At 44.1% G+C, this 18723-nt stretch overlaps 1 long non-coding RNA gene across 2 annotated transcripts in view; it reads right to left on the bottom strand.

Moving 5' to 3' along the window:
* Positions 1–2286: 2286 nt before the first annotated feature.
* Positions 2287–18723, bottom strand: part of LOC147370872 (uncharacterized) — a 38980-nt gene continuing 22543 nt past the window's right edge. For both annotated transcript variants that reach the window (XR_015165523.1, XR_015165519.1), the window contains exons 3-4: positions 3403–3536; positions 2287–2610 (exon numbers count right to left, since the gene is read on the bottom strand). This is a non-coding gene — a long non-coding RNA (uncharacterized LOC147370872). The remainder of the gene's footprint in view (positions 2611–3402; positions 3537–18723) is intronic.

Below are 18723 nucleotides of genomic sequence, written 5' to 3'. Positions count from 1 at the left end.
GTCAGTATGACTTTATTTGAAAATAGAGTTTTTGCAGATGATTTCCAGTTAAGGTGAGATCATAAGAGGGGCCCTAATCCAGTACTACTGCTGTACTCAGAGAAGACGGAAATCTGAACATAGGCATGCACAGAGGGATGGCAGTGTGAAGGCACAGAGGGATGGCAGTGTGAAGACGCAGAGGGAAGACGGCCGTGTGAAGACATCAGTAGAGATTGGAGTTTTGCTACCACGAACCAAGGAATGACTGGGTCTACCAGAAACTGGAAGAGACAAGGAAGGATCCTTGTCTAGAGGCTTCAAAAGGAGCATGGCTTTGCCAGAGCTCAGATTTTGGACTCTTGCCTTCTGGAACTGTAAGACTATTGTAATGTCTATTGTTTCAAGCCACCCAGTTTGTGACATATTGTTCTAGTGGAGCTAGAAAACTAACATATAAGTGTTATCATTTTTCTTATTTTTTTTAATTCCATGTCTTTGGGTCCTTACTGTGTCCCAGGCTCTGTGCTGAGCTCTGGAACCTGGACACAAAGCTTTAAGTAAATACGGAGCAAATCTGAGACCATGAGCCATCTGGTGAATTTCCACACTCATGCCCTTGTGTCTCGGGCTCAATCCAACCATCCCCCACCTGTCTGGTGTGTGCTGGTTCCCACATCTGGCTGAGAGACAGACGATACTGGCACTGGAAGTGCTTGGGAGGTCTCCTGACCCGTCTTCCTGCTTTTCTGGTTTTCCAGGGGTGCCCGCTGAGGTTCCAAGGGATCTTGCCACCTGCAGAAAGGCAGCCTTGGGCTCCACCACATCTTTTCCCTCCCTGACTCTGATTAATTCATGTTATGAATAAATTCAACAAACAACAAATGTTTGTCGAATGAACACTAAATTATTAATGACTGGTAAAGAGAATGCGTTATGCTTCCCAGAGGTATTTGAATGTGGAACAATGCTTTCACCCAGAGAAGGGAATTTCCGGGCGTGGGATGGGGGTGGGAGCAGGGTGGACCAAGCAGAGTGGGGATTTGGGGACGAGTGCAGTCTTCTGCACATCTTTTATCTTATATCTCGAAAGTAACTTCTGTGTCTGTTCAGGATGTGGCTGGCTGCCTTCGAGGATTCTAGAAGAGGGCTGAGGAAGAGCTGGGTCTGCCCCGTACTTTGGGAGGCCATGCAGGGCTATGACCAGTACCCTCCCAGATGCAGAAGTAGGCACTGGCCTCATTATATGCATGTACCATGGCTGCTGTTTTAAACTCCAATACTGCTGAACAATTCAGAAATAGATCCATTATAGGTCTGCTTTAGCCCCAGGGCTTTAACACAGGTCACTAGAAAATCCAAGATTGCACAGTAATTCAAACTCTCAAGAGGGAAAGAAAAAAATTCTCTTCAGCACTTCCTCATCCACCTCCCCCCATCCTCACCCCCAACATAACAGAGAACACCTCTTCATTTCTGTAGTGCTTTGGAATAAATAGCTCTTACATTGAACTTGAAATCTAAATTTTTCTTCAGCTATTAATTGATAAGAGGAGCTCATTTTACCTCTCATGCTCTGAAGTAAGATTACAGTGTAAATAAACTGGGTCAGGTTTAGCAGGATGGACGTGAACTGTTCCCTAATTCCTTTTAATCTCTGTAAAGGAATAACTAGGATTTGGACATCAACATTCAATAAGCAATTATGTCGCCCCTTCAGACTCCATCTAAATCAGTCCACTGTTCTCTCAAAAGGAATCCAACGAACCGCCAAAGTGTGCTCTTAAATTGCAGTCTCCTTGGTTTGTTCTGGCCCCTGGGAGGAAGGGAGGTTGTAGGAGGGATTTGATTTGATTTATATTAATTTTTAGAGTATCGGGGATTTCTTGTTTTACTTGACACGGATCAGCGAAAAGGGGTCAGTAAACAAGGTTTTCTCAACTACTGATCGCTACACCGTGCTCAGCGTCTCAGGAGCCTGCTTTCTCATTTTCTCAGTGCCTTAGAATCATTATCTAATTATTAATCTCACTCTAGAGTTCTGAGGAGCTTATGATGCCCATTGAAGTTAATGAAGGCTTTTACCTATAGATCCGGCACTAAATCATTGTGATTGACTGAGTACCCACAATCTGGTAGGCACTGATAGAACTGGCAGAGGGGGAAAAAGAATTTAAAACAGAAGGAATTAAGAAGAGAAAGAAAGAGAAAGCGTGTGGAAGGAGGAGGGTCGAGAAACCAAACCCAGAGTGGAACTTCAAAACAACTCATTAGGAAAATGGGGCAGTTAAGGAAGAAATCACCAAGTAATCTGCTTACACTTTAATTAATTATTCATTTATATATATTTACGTGGCACACTTTCTCTAGGGAACCCAATGTGCTTTGCAAACGTATTAAATAATTAACTCTCTCAAATCTGAGTGAAGTGGAAAGGCAGTGAAAATATTCCAGGAAGAGCCGAGCAGGTTGGTGAGTGATGACCAGATGTGTTGCTTTGAAAAGGCAAATCCACATGGCACCTGGCAGAGACCACAGGACACAAGGCTTCTTCTGGGGGCTGACACTCTGGAGGTCTGTCTTAGCACCTTCCAGAGTAAGCAGGGTTTTTTTTAATGTAGATAAATGATGCTAGAAGGACAGACAAACACATAAATGGAGATGAATTACTATAGAAATCCAGTATATTTTTGAGAGAAGCTGTTATTAGAAGAAAGTCGAATCGGAAACGTTAAAAAAATACTGCCTTCAAGACAAAAATAAAAGGAAGTATTTCAAATCAAGAACATCAAATATGGCATTAAATAAAATGAAACTGCAAAGGCCAAACACCCAATGATGAGCCATAACATTTACTAGGCTGTGTTTGAACATATTTTCAGTTTCTAAAATTGTATCTTCACTACACTGTTGACAAGACACATATTAAAAAAAAAAAAAAACATACCTTCAACACAAATGGTTTAAATATCTCTGTGGGAAGTATAAATGTATTTGCCAAATCATCAGAGGGCAAAACCAAACAAAAATCATAGGAAATGAAAAAAAATTAAAAAACCGAGAAGTGAAAAGTGGCAGATATGTGGCTGTAGTGAGTGTGGCTGCAGAATGAGTAGGGTAGCCATGTGCCACCCTGGGCTAAGACCTCTTGGTCAATTACAGGAAGAGACTTCAGTTCACTGCATCTTACAGTTGATAAACCGGAATCCACACACATAGAACAGGCATGGTCCTTGGAGAGATCAAAGTGATTAAAACCACAACATGTAATCATTCACTTACCTATCACCCAGTGACACACAGCCCAGCAGCTAATGTTGAGATTTGGCCAATTAGCCTATAGGAAGTCTCAGTGTGGGAGAGAGATGGTAATGAACAAGAAGACAGGTTTTCTTACCTCCTTAAAATGAAAGATGACCTTACCTTAAGTCCATTGGCAGGAAATTCAAATAAAAAGGAAAGGGTGGTGAGTTGCAGGGGAAGACACTTTTAAAAAAATCATTCTATGGATCCCCAACTCCATCTGGAATCTTGACTGCTTTCAATTTTTATTTTACCTTTAAAAAAACAAACAAACAGGGATTTGTCTTCCTTGGTATGTGGGATAGAATTGGTTCTCTACCAACTCCCAATCAAGGACCTTTGAGCAAGTCCCTTCACCCTCCTAAGCAGGCTTTACCCATTGAAAATGATGCCAGCCACTCTCAGGATTGTTCCTAGGATTAAAGGACACGGTGGCTGAGAAGTGCTTTGCAAACTACACAGATGTGGAGTTATTTGTATCATTTTGGATAGGGATCAAAGTCTTACTATTCAGGACACACACTTCTGAGCATCAGGAACGAGAACCTCAGAGGTCTCTGTCTCCCACCTTTTCCCATAGACCAACATCCCACGCTGCTACCACTGAAATATTCCAACATCATGCTCCGATTTCAAAGACATTGGTCTCATTTTTATTGCTTGCTTTCCCCCTGGACTCATCCCAGTTTATCTGGTGAAGTTCAGCCTTAGTCAGGGAGCAGTTTTCAGCCTTCACATAAATAGACCAACATCTTCCTACCTAACCCTCCTCCTTCCAGCAGCACAGACCACAAAACAAAACCAAACAAGCCCTGTCCCTGTATTCTTTCAGGGACTGTAGATAAATTCTCCTTTCCCCAGATAAACACAAAGGCTGCCTATTGGGCTTCCCTGGTGGTTCAGTCAGCAAAGAATCTGCCTTCAATGCAGGAGACCTGGGTTCCATCCCTGGGCCGGTAAGATCCCCTGGAGAAGGGAATAGCTACCCACTCCAGTATTCTTGCCTGGAGAATCCTCATGGACTGAGGAGACTGTTGGGCTACAGTCCATAGGATCACAAAGATTTGGACACAACTGAAGTAACTGAGTGTACACACACACAAGCTATATTATTAAGGCACTATTAATATTTTAGGTAATATTTTATTATCATTTACATAAGGACTCTATTCAAGAATATTTGCTATAGCTATAGTTTGAATCTATTTTATATACTACATATAGAAAGCAAACAACTATATATTAGAGATTAAGATTAAACTTATTTAATATTATACAAAATAAGATTAAACTTATTTTGTATATATGTTTATATATTTTATATATACATAAAATTCACTTAAATTTGTCTATATCTAACCTCAACTCACCAGATTTAAAGTTAGGATGGTTGACAGGTACTTCCCTGACATTTCTAAATCCTGCATCTCCAATTATACAGAAGAAACATCTGCCTACCCAGCCAATTTAACAAAAATAGGCAAAATAAGGGGAAAAGCCCTGGCAGCATCAAGGTGAGAAGCAACACTCCTTAAATGATAACGCCAGATCCCCCAACTGTGATCTCATTAAACCTCAACACACTAAGATGAAGGATTCAGTCACTGCTTTTATTTTTATTCTCAGGGAAAAAGACAGTAGAGGTCCAAGGAGATTGAGCCAATTTTCAAGGTCACTCACGTACAGCACAGTAAAGAAGCTAAAAGCCAAATATCTTCAGTCTGCCTGGCTGCGGCAGCCCCCACTGGACACCAATGCCTGTCCCAGCAGAGGACGGGGAGCACTGCACCCCAGACAGGCACTTCACCCTCTTGGGAAATTTCACAAGGCTTTTTCCATTCCTCCAGACTATGGGTAAGCATCCAAATGATTGTATTACAGCATTGAATATCCTCCCATTTTCCACCCAAACTGAGAAATATTTAAAGGCTTAAAAGCACAGAACATGAACAACCAGTTATTTTTCGGTGCTGCTATTCTTCTGCAAAGAAAGAAATGGCAAAACCGTCTTTGCACTCCCAACTTAAAATTAAAAAGTGGACTTGCAAAATCAAAAGTTCAGCTTCCCTCAGTGAATAGAAAGGGGTTTGCCCCTTAGCTGGGAGTTTCAAGTAGTCATTTTCACACATGTGCTATGTGTCTAAATAGTTTGAGAAGTAAAAGTGATTTCAAGTTGAAAAACCTCTCGCCACATTCCATTGAAAAATTCAAACATTCTTACATGGAACAATCTTAAGATTATTGGCAATGCATACTTTTATTTCACAATAGTCTCTACATCATACATATTAATTATGGATCCTCTAGTACAGGCTTTCAAAAGTCGGGGGGGTGGTGAACTTTTCCCTCCAGGGGACATTTGGCAATGTCTGGAGACATTTTTGCTTATCACAACTAGGAGAGGGGATGTCGTGCTATTGGCATCAAATGAGGGGAGGGCAGGGATGCTGTTAAACATGCTATTGGCACAATGCATAGGACAAGCCCCGCAACAAAGAATGACCCAGCCCCAAATGCCAACAGTGCCAAGGCTGAGAAACTCTGCACTATGACCATCACATCCAACATTCAGGAAATAGGTGCCCCTTCCCTTCCATCCCCGCCCAGAATTCTGCTCGAATTCTTATTGTTGTTACTGTTGTCTTAGCAGGCTCCACATTACAATAGCCTAAACCAAAAATAATTTTTCAGATCTTTTGCATCTCCAAATGTTGAATACCTGGAGTCTGAAAATGCCATTTGCAATGTACTTTATGATTTGCATTATAAATGGGGTCAAGAACGTTTATATTCTGCATTTGTCTATATTTAATCTAGGTTGTAAATGGAAGCTCCAGCACACAAAGGCCACACATTACCTTTCTGGGGAGAGATTATGTCAGTCGGTTGGGTGCACTGTGTTCTATTAAAGTTGAAACCAGGCTTCCCTGTCAGACTCTTACAGCTCAATACATTTGAGTCTCCCAGCAGAAAGCACAGGCGTCCGGCAAATGGCTCCTTGTGCACAGAGGAGAGAGCGGATCCGGACCACTGGAGCGTGGTCGGCCACCACCCCTTAGCATCCTCCCCATTACCCACCCAGGCCTGGGAGAGAAGCCTGCCTGACAGCTATCAGGGCACATCTGCAATCGAGTCAAGTAAACGCCCTGGGGCTGTGTAAGGCGAGAACAAGAGGTTCTAAAACCCTCTTCCTTGCATACCTCTGAGTCCCACAACTCACACTGTGCAATTGGATCTCTTCCTGTCCTCCACCTATTCTTCCCCATGTGCCAGCTTGGCTCTTAAGATAAAGACAAAGCTCCTTTAGTGCCTGCAAGGTCCTACCCACTGCCTTTACTCTCGCTGCTCCTGCCACACTGATCTAATCCTCACATAAGGCACTGTCCCACCACAGGGCCTTTGCACAAGCTGTTCCCATTTCCTTGAGCTCCCCTCCACTCCCCCGACCTTACCTAGTTAATTCACTTGCTGGTTTAACAGACATCAGCTCAGCCCATCACTTCCTTAAGAACACTTCCCAGACCTCCCTAAATCAAAGCCCTCGAATGCACATCTCCATCTTGCTCTTCCTTCAGAGCATTCACACTGATGCACATTTACAATCATTTGTGTAATTATTTGAATAATGTCTGGCTAGGACACATCTGGAGAAGGCAATGGCACCCCACTCCAGCACTCTTGCCTGGAAAATCCCATGGACGGAGGAGCCTGGTGGGCTGTAGTCCATGGGGTCGCTAAGAGTCAGACATGACTGAGCGACTTCACTTTCACTTTTCACTTTCCTGCATTGGAGAAGGAAATGGCAACCAACTCCAGTGTTCTTGCCTGGAGAATCCCAGGGATGGGGGAGCCTGGTGGGCTGCCATCTATGGGGTTGCACAGAGTCGGACACAACTGAAGCGACTCAGCAGCAGCAGCAGCAGGACATATCATTATACTCTGAACAACAAGCACAACACTTGCCATATCACAGATGCTGGGTAAGTATTTGTTATTTGACCATGTAATTAGACATTAAACATAAAGTGAACGAAACGACATGATTGAATGAATGAAACTATTCTAAAACATAAAATCACCAGCCAAGATATAGGTGTGAACCTGTGTGTGTGCTTAGGTCTAGGTAACCATTCGGATTGTCAGCATTCAGCATTTAGATTATTGAAAGGAGCAGAAGAGAAACCTTGCCTACAAAACAACTGAGAAAAAATTGTATACCTCACTTAGAGCATCATTAAGTTAGAGAACAACTCCCACACTGTGCTTTAGGATGAAGCCAACATCCAGATTCTCATCGCAAATTTGGCTCCCCTAGAATTCTCTTCTTCTCTTCCCTGATCCTGCTGCTTCCTAAACGTGAAATAGTCACAGCTGCACCATTCCTTTACTTTTTTTCTCTTTTTTTGGCGTGGCTAACCTTCCTTCTTTAGTTGTATGTTGTGAAGTACCCAAGAAGCCAAGAGCACCATTTGAGATATTTATTTATCTATTTCATTTGAGATATTTAAATATGAATCTGAGAAATGATTCTGACTTAGATATAAAAGCCCACAGTCACCATGATGAACATGACTGCAATGTTTAAAATCCCTAAATAAAGAGTTGCAGCATTTTCTGCATATTCATTGCTGAAATGAATATTATATATGATTCCTGACTTTGTAAGCATTCAAACCAGGCGAGAAGGGAATGAGGATTTGTTTAGTTTTATCAATGAAAACAGACTGCACTTGACCAAAGAAAGAACGATTTCCTCTAGGATAGAGTGATGTGTACATGGAAAGCAGTTCTGTGTATTAGTCTCTGAGCAAAGCTTTATTTTTATACTATTGTGTCATTTTATGCACAGTCCCCAAGTGCCTTGTCAGTGACAGCCACTCATTAAATCACTTAAACTATCATATAAAGATGGAATTTAAGCTACACTAAGCAGGGCAGTCCATTAGCAAATACTTATGGCTCCCCACGGAGTCCCAAGAATTCCTGCAGGTGATGGAGGTATATATTAAAGGAGTATACGGTCCGTTTCCTTGAAAGGACTTGGAGGCAAATCTAAGTGACAGAGAGATGAATGTGTGATCAAAATAAGATTATTCAGATAAGAACTGTCTTGGAAAAATAAATTGAAGGTCAGCAGTGGGTCCTCCTCACAGACAGAGGAGGGAAGCTGGGCTCTGAATAAAAAAGTTGGTGAAAGGCTAGAAGGTTATGCTGCTGCTGCTGCTGCTAAGTCACTTCAGTCGTGTCCGAGTCTGTGCGACCCATAGGCGGCAGCCCACCAGGCCCCACTGTCCCTGGGATTCTCCAGGGAAGAACACCAGAGTGGCTTGCCATTTCCTTCTCCAATGCATGAAAGTGAAAAGTGAAAGGGAAGTTGCTCAGTCGTGTCCGACTCTTCGTGACCCCATGGACTGCAGCCTACCAGGCTCCTCCATCCATGGGATTCTCCAGGCAAGAGTACTGGAGTGGGGCGCCATTGCCTTCTCCGCTAGAAGGTAATAACTCTGGCTAAAGAACTTCTAAGAGGTCAGTTTGGTTGAGCTCCTCCACTTTGGGATGGGTGAAGCCACAGGATAAACTTGGTACATTTTCCAGAAAGGTCAATTTTCCCTTTCTGGCAAAAAATGTATAATATTTTTCAACATGGAAACAAACTTGGCTATTATCATGGGGGGATAATTTTTTAAAAAACCTAAGAAAATGTGGTACCACAAGAACTTTCACAGACTGAAGGTGGGTGCACAAATGGGTTCAGTCACTCTGGAAAACTATTAGGGAGTTTCAGTTCATCTGAAATATGCAAAACCCATGATCTAGAGGTCTACTTCTAGATATGAAAGTGAAAAGTGCAAGTAAAGTCGCTCAGTTGTGTCCGACTCTTTGCGACCCCATGGACCATAGCTTACCAGACTCCTCTGTCCATGGGATTTTCCAGGCAAGAGTACCGGAGCAGGTTGCCATTTCCTTCTCCAGGGGATCTTCCTGACCCAGGGATCAAACCCAGGTCTCCAGCATTGCAGACACATGCTTTACCATCTGAGCCACCAGGGAAGCCCACTTCTAGATATATATAATCCCAATTTCATGCTCAGGTGTACCAAGAGATATTTATAAGAACGTTCATAATAATCAACAACTGGATACAGTCTCAATGCCTATCAGTGATGAGATGTATAAGTGGATCATGAAAAGTGAAAGTGAAAGTTTTAGTCACTCAGCCGTGTCCATGGACTGTAGCCCACCAGGCTCCTCTGGCCATGAAATTCTCCAGGCAAGAATATTTTAGTGGGTTGCCATTCCCTTCTCCATGGGTTCAGTCACTCTGGAAAACCAGGGGATTGAACCCAGGTCTCGTGCAGATTCTTTGCCATCTGAGCCACCAGGGAAGCCCATAAGTAGATCATGGAGTCCTCAAGTAATGCACACATGGCAATTAAAATGGGTGAACTACACCCACACGCGGCATCATAGGCGAATCTCACAAACATATTGAGTGAAAGAAGCCATGCACAAAGAAATAAATCGTGCATGATTCCATTTACATAAAATCTCAAAATAGGCAAAATGGACAATAGTAGCTGGTTTCCTTCAGGGAGAAGAGAGCGAGGTACAAAAGGGTGAGGTCTTATGGGGCATTTGTTTACCTGGTGGTCAGAAGCCTTGTGCTAATTCATTATGCTGTTTATGCTTTGTGTCCTTTCTAAAATGTATGTTATACATATTTAATCATATTCTGAAGATTAATTTTTTTTCTTAAAACATGCGACCCTTTGAAAATAAAAACACTAGCTTTCAGAGAAGTATGTTGCTTGTGGGCGGGACTACCTCCCACCCTCACTACCCCAAATTGGCTGCAGTATGTGTTCATCCTTGGTGATTAAGTTCAAGAGGTATTGGCAAGGCAGAGAGGCTATCATGGAAGACCTGGGAGCTAGGACGTGGATGGGAGTTGGCCAGGTTGTTGGCCAGCTCTGGTGGGGAGTCCATCAGGGACACTATTTCCTGGGGATTGCCAAATGTAAGCACTAGACCAGGGTTACCTGAAGAGACTGGAAACATTAACCCACAATGCAAGAGGAATTGAGTTTAAGTATAAAAGTCACAGGATAGAGCCAGATAAATGGTACCAAATGACAGATACAAGGGATGAGACCGTAAAGAGGAAACAACTGGAAAGAAGTTGCTGAGGAGTCCGAGTAAGGCCAGAAAATAGAAAGATGGATTCATCTTCCAGAAAGCTGAAACCCAGGGGACTAGGACTCTTTCCCATGCTGCCTGTCTTTCAGCATTAACACTCTGAGGACTCAGAGAATCTGAATTTGAATCTAGGCTTCCAGGTGGTGTCAAGGTAGGAAGAAAGAACACACTTTGTCTAAAAGTTTGTTAGTCTGATTTATAACTTCAAAGTCTTTGGTTGTATGGAAGGCTGGTCTTCATTTGTACTTTCGCCCTGGGGCCCAGGAACGTTAGGGGTGGATGTTCAGGAGTCTCACATTTATCCCTTAGGAAAGCGCCGCTGTAGCTTATCAAGAATTTTCTGAAACAGCGATGCTGACAAATCAATGCCCATTACTAGCTATCCCCTATCCCCCAGCTATGGGCAAACGTCACACTGATAACGTGGCTTCTGAATTATTTGTGCCAATAAAAATGCTGAGCAGGGCAGGAGTTAAGTCCGGAGTCTTGTGAGAACTTGTTAGAGATCTCCAAGATTGATGTCAGCCCATTCACCTGTACATTATGTAGGCCATTATTTGGCCATCAACACAACCACCCAATCAGTTCCATCCTACCTATATGGTGGAAGGTTTTAGAACTGTGATGCAATCAATATGCTTGGCAGGCTGCTCATCTCATGCTCGCGGACTCCTGCCGAGAAGAAATGGAGTGGTTTGACCAGACTTGCCTAGTTCCTGGTGTTCAACCTCCTTTGTACATGACTCTTCACTCTTTTTCCTGCTACTGACTTAAACAGCACGATTGAATTTGGCCACTTGTTAAAGGCAGAGGTGAGCCGTACACAAGGTAATGAGGCGAACCTTCAAGATGATCTCCAAAGTTTCTAGTCTGATGGGAAAATTGGCATAAACTTCAGAGAATCAAAGGGCAAGGGTCAGCACAGTTTTTCTGTAAAGCATCAAATCATGAATATCTCACACCTTGCAAGTCATACAGTCTATATTGCTACTACTCAACTCCACTTTGAGATCAGCCACAGTGGAGAGCACAAAGAAATGACGAAACTGTGTTCTTTATTGATAAAACAGGTGGGAGACCAGATATGGCCAGTGGGTCATAGTTTGAAGACCTCTGTTCTAGGGTAAACACTTCCTGAGGATAAGCAAAGAACTTTAGGAAGTGGATTAACTTTCTGAATCAGTAAAAGACACACACACACACACAAAACAGCACCATGTATCACCCTTAAGGTGGATCTCACTGGGAGGCTCTGCTCTGCAGATCAAAGACTGTTTAAAACACTAATCTGCTTGTGCCCTTCTCAGCCTGAAAAATCTCCAGGGTTCATATCCACACAGAGCCGGCCCAGCCACCCTGCCCTCTTTTCCAGCTTTACGCACACCATCAGCCACGCAAATCTCTTCCTGTTCCCTCATTAGCTGTGCAGAGTCATGTCTCCAAAACTTTGCCCATGCTGTCACTCAGCAGAGAAGACTCCCCATGCTGTTTTCAGACTCTTATTCATCCTTCAAGACACCGTTCAAATGTCTCTGTCTTGATGTTTCCCTGGCACCCCTGGGTTGGGTTAATTTTCACCTCGTCTGTGTCCCCAGCACACTCTGTATATAATCTATACTTCAGTGCAGCTTCAGAGTGATCCTTCCAATTGATGTCTAATGGTTTAACCTCATCTTGTACGGTATTTTAAAAATCTGTTTGCTCCTTCCCCGCTGGGTTGTGAACACGCTCAGACACGGCAGTGCCTTGTGAATCATCCTTTACCTGGAGTTAGCACTGGATCTGCCATGGAAAAGGGCTGAGTTCATGTTTGTGCAACTGCTTAACTCAGTGCCAAATCCAGTCTGGGCCACCAGGGCTTCATGGAATGATTTACAGTTTACATTGTCTGTTATTTTTATACTTTCAGTGACTTAATAAGCAACCCTTTTTGACAAGGCACTTGGGAACTGTTCATCAATGACAAAATGACCTGAAAATCAGGTTCAGAGGTAAATACAGAAATCTTCCCAACACTATATGTTCCCTTCAAATCAGGAGGGATAATGGTTTGGGTTTATCCATGTTATTTCTGCACATGCATTTTTCTTTTTGGAAGATAGCTCATGAAAATCTCATTCCTGTATTAGATATGGGAATGTGTTGCCTTTTCTTTTATTAATGGCTTTCCCGGATCTTGTTGTCTTGCTCTCGGGTTCCACTTAGAACAATAGAATGATCACTTCTTCAGTCAAACCCTAGCAACTCAAAAGTGTGGCTGCAGTTTTTCAGAGTGCCTCCTGGATGATCTCTTGCAGAATTAAATCCAGGGGAGAATAGAGTCCATGAAAAGCCAGGTTTCCCTGGGCCTACTGTTACATTATTTGTCCAAAGAAAAGATCAGTATTTGAGATGGACATACATTAAGTACTTAATTTAACACCCCGCCCCCGCCAATGCCATCCGGCTTTCTGCAGCACCCATTTTCCAGATGCTGCTTTTTCTGCAAATTAATGTATAGGGCAGGCTTCCCAGGTGGCTCAGTGGTTAAAAAAAAAAATCTGCCCACTATACAGGAGACCCAGGTTTGATCCCTGGGTATGGAAGAACCACTGGAGAAGGAGATGGCTACCTACTCCAGTATTCTTGCCTGGGAAACCCATGGACAGAGGAGCCTGATCAGGCTACATCCATGGGGCTGCAGAAAGAGCTGGACACGACTTAGTGACTAAGCAAAAACAACATCGAACAGGGCGCACACGACTGGGGTCGGGGGTGGGGGTATGGAGGCGGGGTCAGATATGCAGGCGTGCTCTGCCCCCAGGCTCCCCGAAGGGGGCAAGAGGGAGGCTGCCCACTCTGCTCTGCCATTAGTCCTAACCTCAGGCTGCCCAGAGTTGGGGGGAGAAGAGGGCCAGGGACAATGGGTCATATTTTTATAACTTACACACAAGAACCTTATGGTCTAGGACTGGCCCCAAGGAAAACCAAGGCAAAAATTTCAAAGACTAGGCACACCCCAAACCTCGATAAACCCTTGCTCTTAGTCCCTGTAAAGTTTTGGACAGCCTCATGGTTTCCCCCTTATTTTCCCTGAGAATTCTTGGGGAAACAGTAGGTCTAAGAGAATCGAGCTGGCAAGTTGACTCGGTCCTGCCCCCAGTTAGGTGGCGGCATGGTCACCTCTCTCCCTTCCTCCCAGTCTCTCCCTCACTAGCACCTCCCTTTCCCATAACGAAGCGGCCCTGCCTGGAGCCCCACACCAGCAGGAAGCCCATGCAGGCTAGTTCTTCAAGGTTAGAGAGACCACGAACAAGAACAAGGAAAAGGAGAAGTGCTGGAAATCAGTTTCTTTTAGGCTTGTCTGATATCCTCTGGGCTCTGAGTTTGGCAGGGCATAAATAGATAATCAAAGATTTTTACTTTCCCAGGTTGGAATTATGTAACCAGGAGCGGCTTCTAACTTTGTTTTCCTGAAACTTCTCTTGAAGGAAATTCCTCTTTTGTTCTCAATCACAACGAGTGTTTTCCCCTGTGCTTTTACTTGGAGATCTTCAAGTCAGCAGCCTCTGAAGCTAATCAGATAATTCTGTGTGAATTAATGCACACACTGGAGTTTTAAAAATATATCCTTCATGATCCTTTGGAGTGCGTGCGTGTGTGTGTGTGTGTGAAGAAATATCATATACTGACATGGATAACCCTTTCCAAAAATAGCTCTGATTCCTTTTTCCAGATCTACTGAATTCATCTTGGTCCCACTCCCCTCCTTCCCACCCCCCAAGAGCTTCAAAGATGAGTAAGTGTTTTATCCCTGCTCTCAATCTGAAAAGGTGAACTGTCCAACTCCTGTTGACAGAGGGAATCATTTCTTCCCTTGGTACATGAATTCTGATTCTCCGAGGTTTCAGCCTCCATTCCTAATGACTCTAAACTCTATCTTTGGCTCTGGAGACCCACCTTCCTCCTGGATATCTCCACATATTTATCCCCCGTGCCGTCTCCAGCTCCACCTGTCTGTCCCACCTTTAGTCCACCAGACCTGCACTTCCTCTGGCATTTCCTGCAGTACTGGGAATATACCTGGTTATCCAAGGGAGAAACACACTGCCCCTGGCCAGGAATTCTTTTCTGGGAAACAAGTCTTACTCTCATTGTGCCCCAGACCCGAGCCCAGGTCCACACACGTCAGGACAGCCAGGGGAGCCTCTCCCTTCCTGCTTGTCTCCGAGTCTGGGCAGTTTTATCCTCTTCATTCCTTGTCAGGTTGCTATGGCTCAGGTCCTCAACTTCTTCCCTAGACCTCCATAAATTAGAATGATGCCTCATGGGCATTTGGAAAGGACAAGGGTTGGCAGGCTTTTCCCATAAAGGGCCAAGTAGCATTTCCAGTTTTGTAGGTCAGTTTGTAGGTCAAGATGCAAAATTAAGGCTATGATACATAACTAGAGAGAGAATAAATTTGCACAACATATTTTACTGATAAAATTCAAAATATAATAATAAGTGAAGAATGAAGACTTTTTTTAAATAATAATACAGGTCTGCTAATGAGAACAGTGAAATTCTTTTGGGGGAAAAGATAATACTTTGCTTAATTAGGTTCAGTCTTAGTATTTTCCTATCATCAAAATCTTTTGCAAATGTTCGTCTGTGAAAAATCATGCTTAGCTTAGCTCTTAGGCTAAAAACAAAAACAGGTAGCGGACTAGATTTGGCCTGCAGTTTGCCTACTTGTAGCTCAGTTGGTTAAGAATCTGCCTGCAGTGCAGGAGACCTGGGTTCGATCCCTGGGTCAGGGAAGATCCCCTGGAGAAAGAAATGGCAACCCACTCCAGTATTCTTGCTTGGAAAATCTCATGGACACAGGAGCCCAGTAGGCAGCAGTCCATGGGATTGCAAAGAGTCGGGCACGACTGAGCGACTAACACTTACTTGCCTACTTTAGGGAAAGAATAAGAGATAGCAGAGAGTACTTAACACGCTGTGGGTATTCAGAGGATGTTGGTTATGATAATTATTTCTTATCTTCCTATCCACGTTCACCCTTGGCTTCAGACATGTAAATACTTGGGGTTTCCTGGAGCTGTTTCATCCCTCTGAACTTTGCTCATCCTGTTTCTCTCCCTTTTTCCATATCTTTTCATCCAACTTCTCCCTCAAGTCCTGCTCAGAGTGACTCTTTACAGAGGTCCCTCCCTGCCACGTAGCATTCAACTGTTTACTTCCTCCACTTCAAAGTGCTAATAGAAGCCATGCATTACTCATAAGGTCCCCAGCTCTGTGCCCAATCATAGTATGTGTTCAACAAATATTGGCTGAAGAAATAAAAGGAGCTCCTCCCGCGAATTGAAGACTCAGAAGAAAACTTCCTTGACTGCCCCAGCTCCCTGGGAGCTCTTTGTTCTCTGCATACCTAAAGCCCTCGTGAATTTTCTTATAGGGAACCTGGGCTCTGGGTACAAACCCCAGTTCCATCACTTCCTAGCTTTGTGGCTTTGTATAAAAAAATCACTTAACTTCTCTGAGACTCCACTTCCTTATTGATAAAACAAGGATAACGTTGGTGCCCACCTCACATGTTGTTTGAGGATTAGAGGAAATAGAGCATATAAAACACTTAGCACAGTGAATACTCTACAAATGATTGTTACTCGGTCACATTTATTGAGTAATGACCATGGTTTAAGCCCTTTTGTTAATATGTTTACTCCTCACAATGACCCCATGAGGTAGGTACTGTTGTTATCCCCATCTTAGAGATTCAAAAACTTGAGGTTTTAGAGGTTGTGTAATTTGCCTAAGGTTACATAGCCAGTGTGATAGAGCCAGGATGCAAACCCAGGCTGTCTGCCTTCAAAGTTGTGCTGCTAACCCTGGCTGGAAGAGATGTACCTCTTCGGCAAGATCGTCGGCTCTTTGAGGGTCAGGAATGTGTTCCAGAATTCTTTGTACCTTTCCTAGCTGCCAGCACAGCATCTTGCATGAGATGAAGCTCCATAGACACCTGCTCATTCATTTACCCATCTCTCCTCCACCCTGATCCAGAGGAGGGATCAGAGTGTTCTAGAGACATTTCTTACTGTCTGGGATTGACCACCAATGAGCACCTTTGTGTCTCAGAGACGGTGTTAGGAAGGGAAGCAGAAAAGAATACTGCAACTAAGGAAGTAGTGCAGGTGGGTTCTGGAGAGAATTTTGCCTGCTCAGAAGGTGACTGTGGGCTTTCAGCCTATCTCACAGAATTCATAATCCCTGCGGGAGCCCCAAGGCCACCATCAGTAAGCGACTCTAAGGACACTAACCAATGCAAACTGACTCCACTGATTGTCTGTAACGTGCTTGTTCCTCTTAATCAAAGTGATGTCATCCTTTGATTTCAGAAAGTGAAGGATAGCAAAATTAATGATGGCTTCAGTGGGCTTCTGACGGCCAAGGCCGCCGAGGGGCCGTAGGGCTGCAGAGCCCGCTGCATTTCAATGATGTGCACCGGGATTTCTTCACTAACGAGGGTGCCGTAAGTCTTAATTACCCAGAACCGAAGCCTCACCTTGCTGCCTGTCCCCTGGGAGCGCTCTGTGAAGTCAGTGGGAGCTCTGCCTACAGTTCAGCCTGGTGAAAACTTGCCTGCAAATATTTGCAAATTACCTTGAGCACCTCGGATAGAAACGGGGGAGAATTATTTATTTTTAAGATGTTGGCATAGCCCGGTCCCTGCCTTGCCTGACGCTTGCTGCAATGCTACTCCAACCCCACTCCCTTTATCTCTGATTAATTCTGGACGGTGAGCCTCTTTTCTTCGTGGTTGATGACCCACCTCTTTGGTCTCACCCTCAGCCAAACCGCTGGTAATCTCCCGTTGTTCTCACCCTTTGCTTAGCTGCTCTTTCTAGACAGCCTAATGCATTTTCCATTAGAGAATCCGATTTGCCCTTTCGTTTCCAGCAACGACAAGCTGCAATCTGCCCCCCTTGGAAGAGGTCAAGACCACCTACATGGCTCTTCCTTCCCTCTGGGAGTAGATGCTTTTGGTACCCCACCCATGTCCCCCTGACCAGGGGCTGCTAAGAGCTCACAGCTGCTCCCTTCTCAGAGACTTGCCCTGGGAGAAAAGCACTGGGCATTTTTGTGGGAAATGTCTAGAGGTTTTGCCTCTTTTCTGGGGACAGCCTGATAACAAGGCACAGGGCCCCCACACCCAGAGCTCCACATAGGATCAGGCTGGGGCTAGACCAAATCTCTGCCTGCCCTGTTCGTGCTTCCCACACACACACTTCCCACTTCTTCCACAAACTGCTTGCCCAGGAAGCCAGTCTCAGGCTCATCTTCTTGGCATCCCAGCCTAGGACACCTCTCTATGCCACCCTCCCCACTGCAAGCAGAGTAGTCTTTAGAACCTCAGCCTGATCTTGTCATTTCCTTTCTTAAAATCGGCCACGACTCCCATTGGCCAAACTCCATCTCATGGGTCTATATCCCACAGACCTGGTTCTGTTTAACCCTCCTGCCTCATCTCTCATTACACCTTCTGCCTCACCTGAGAAGTCACTTCCTCCAGAGGGACTCACCCAGACTCCCTTCTGTTAGGCCTGAGGCATTTGTGCATGTCCACACAGCCCTCTGGGCTGACCCATCCCATAAATCCTGTTGTATTGAGACTACCTGCCTCCTTGTCATTCTCCCCCTCTAGACCACAACCTCCTCCGGTATTCCCAAAGCCCACCATGCATCTGGCCCACATGAGACTTTGAATAATTATTAATGTTTGTAGGTTGATGAAATGAACTGATGAATGAATAAACTAGATACTGCCTAAAGGTTACTAATGACAGCTAAATTCCCACTTCGAGTTAATATGTCAGCATTTGCCTCCTTGTGGTTTTTCTAAAGTTTTCCTAAACAGAAGAATTCACTGGAAACATATTAAAAGAATTCAATGCCTTCAATACTTACAGGTATATGCAGTCTGGTTAGGGTGTTCCTCTTAATCTAGTCTAACTGAGGTATGACTAGGCCCAGATGTTTCAGAAGGTTTCTGTTTCTTTCAGACCCTGAGCTTGACAAAGATTTCCCAGCCCTACCAGCCTCTGACTCTCAGTGATCCTCTGCTGAATTTTAAATCCCCTTGCCTTCCCTGTCTGCTCCCAATAATAACAAAAATAAACAAATAAGCAAAGGGGAAAAAAAAAAAAACCTTTGCAATTCCGAGTGCCAGAACAGCTCTGCTCATCTGAGGAAGAAACCCTTGAACATCAATGAACCGTG

This window comes from Bos grunniens, chromosome 6, assembly GCF_055505025.1.
Source record: "Bos grunniens cultivar Pamir isolate PY7600 chromosome 6, Bosgru_T2T1.0, whole genome shotgun sequence".
In the NCBI taxonomy this organism is placed as follows: domain Eukaryota; kingdom Metazoa; phylum Chordata; class Mammalia; order Artiodactyla; family Bovidae; genus Bos; species Bos grunniens.
Note: the sequence above shows the minus strand (reverse complement) of the source record. Positions and strands in the feature narration are given on the sequence as shown.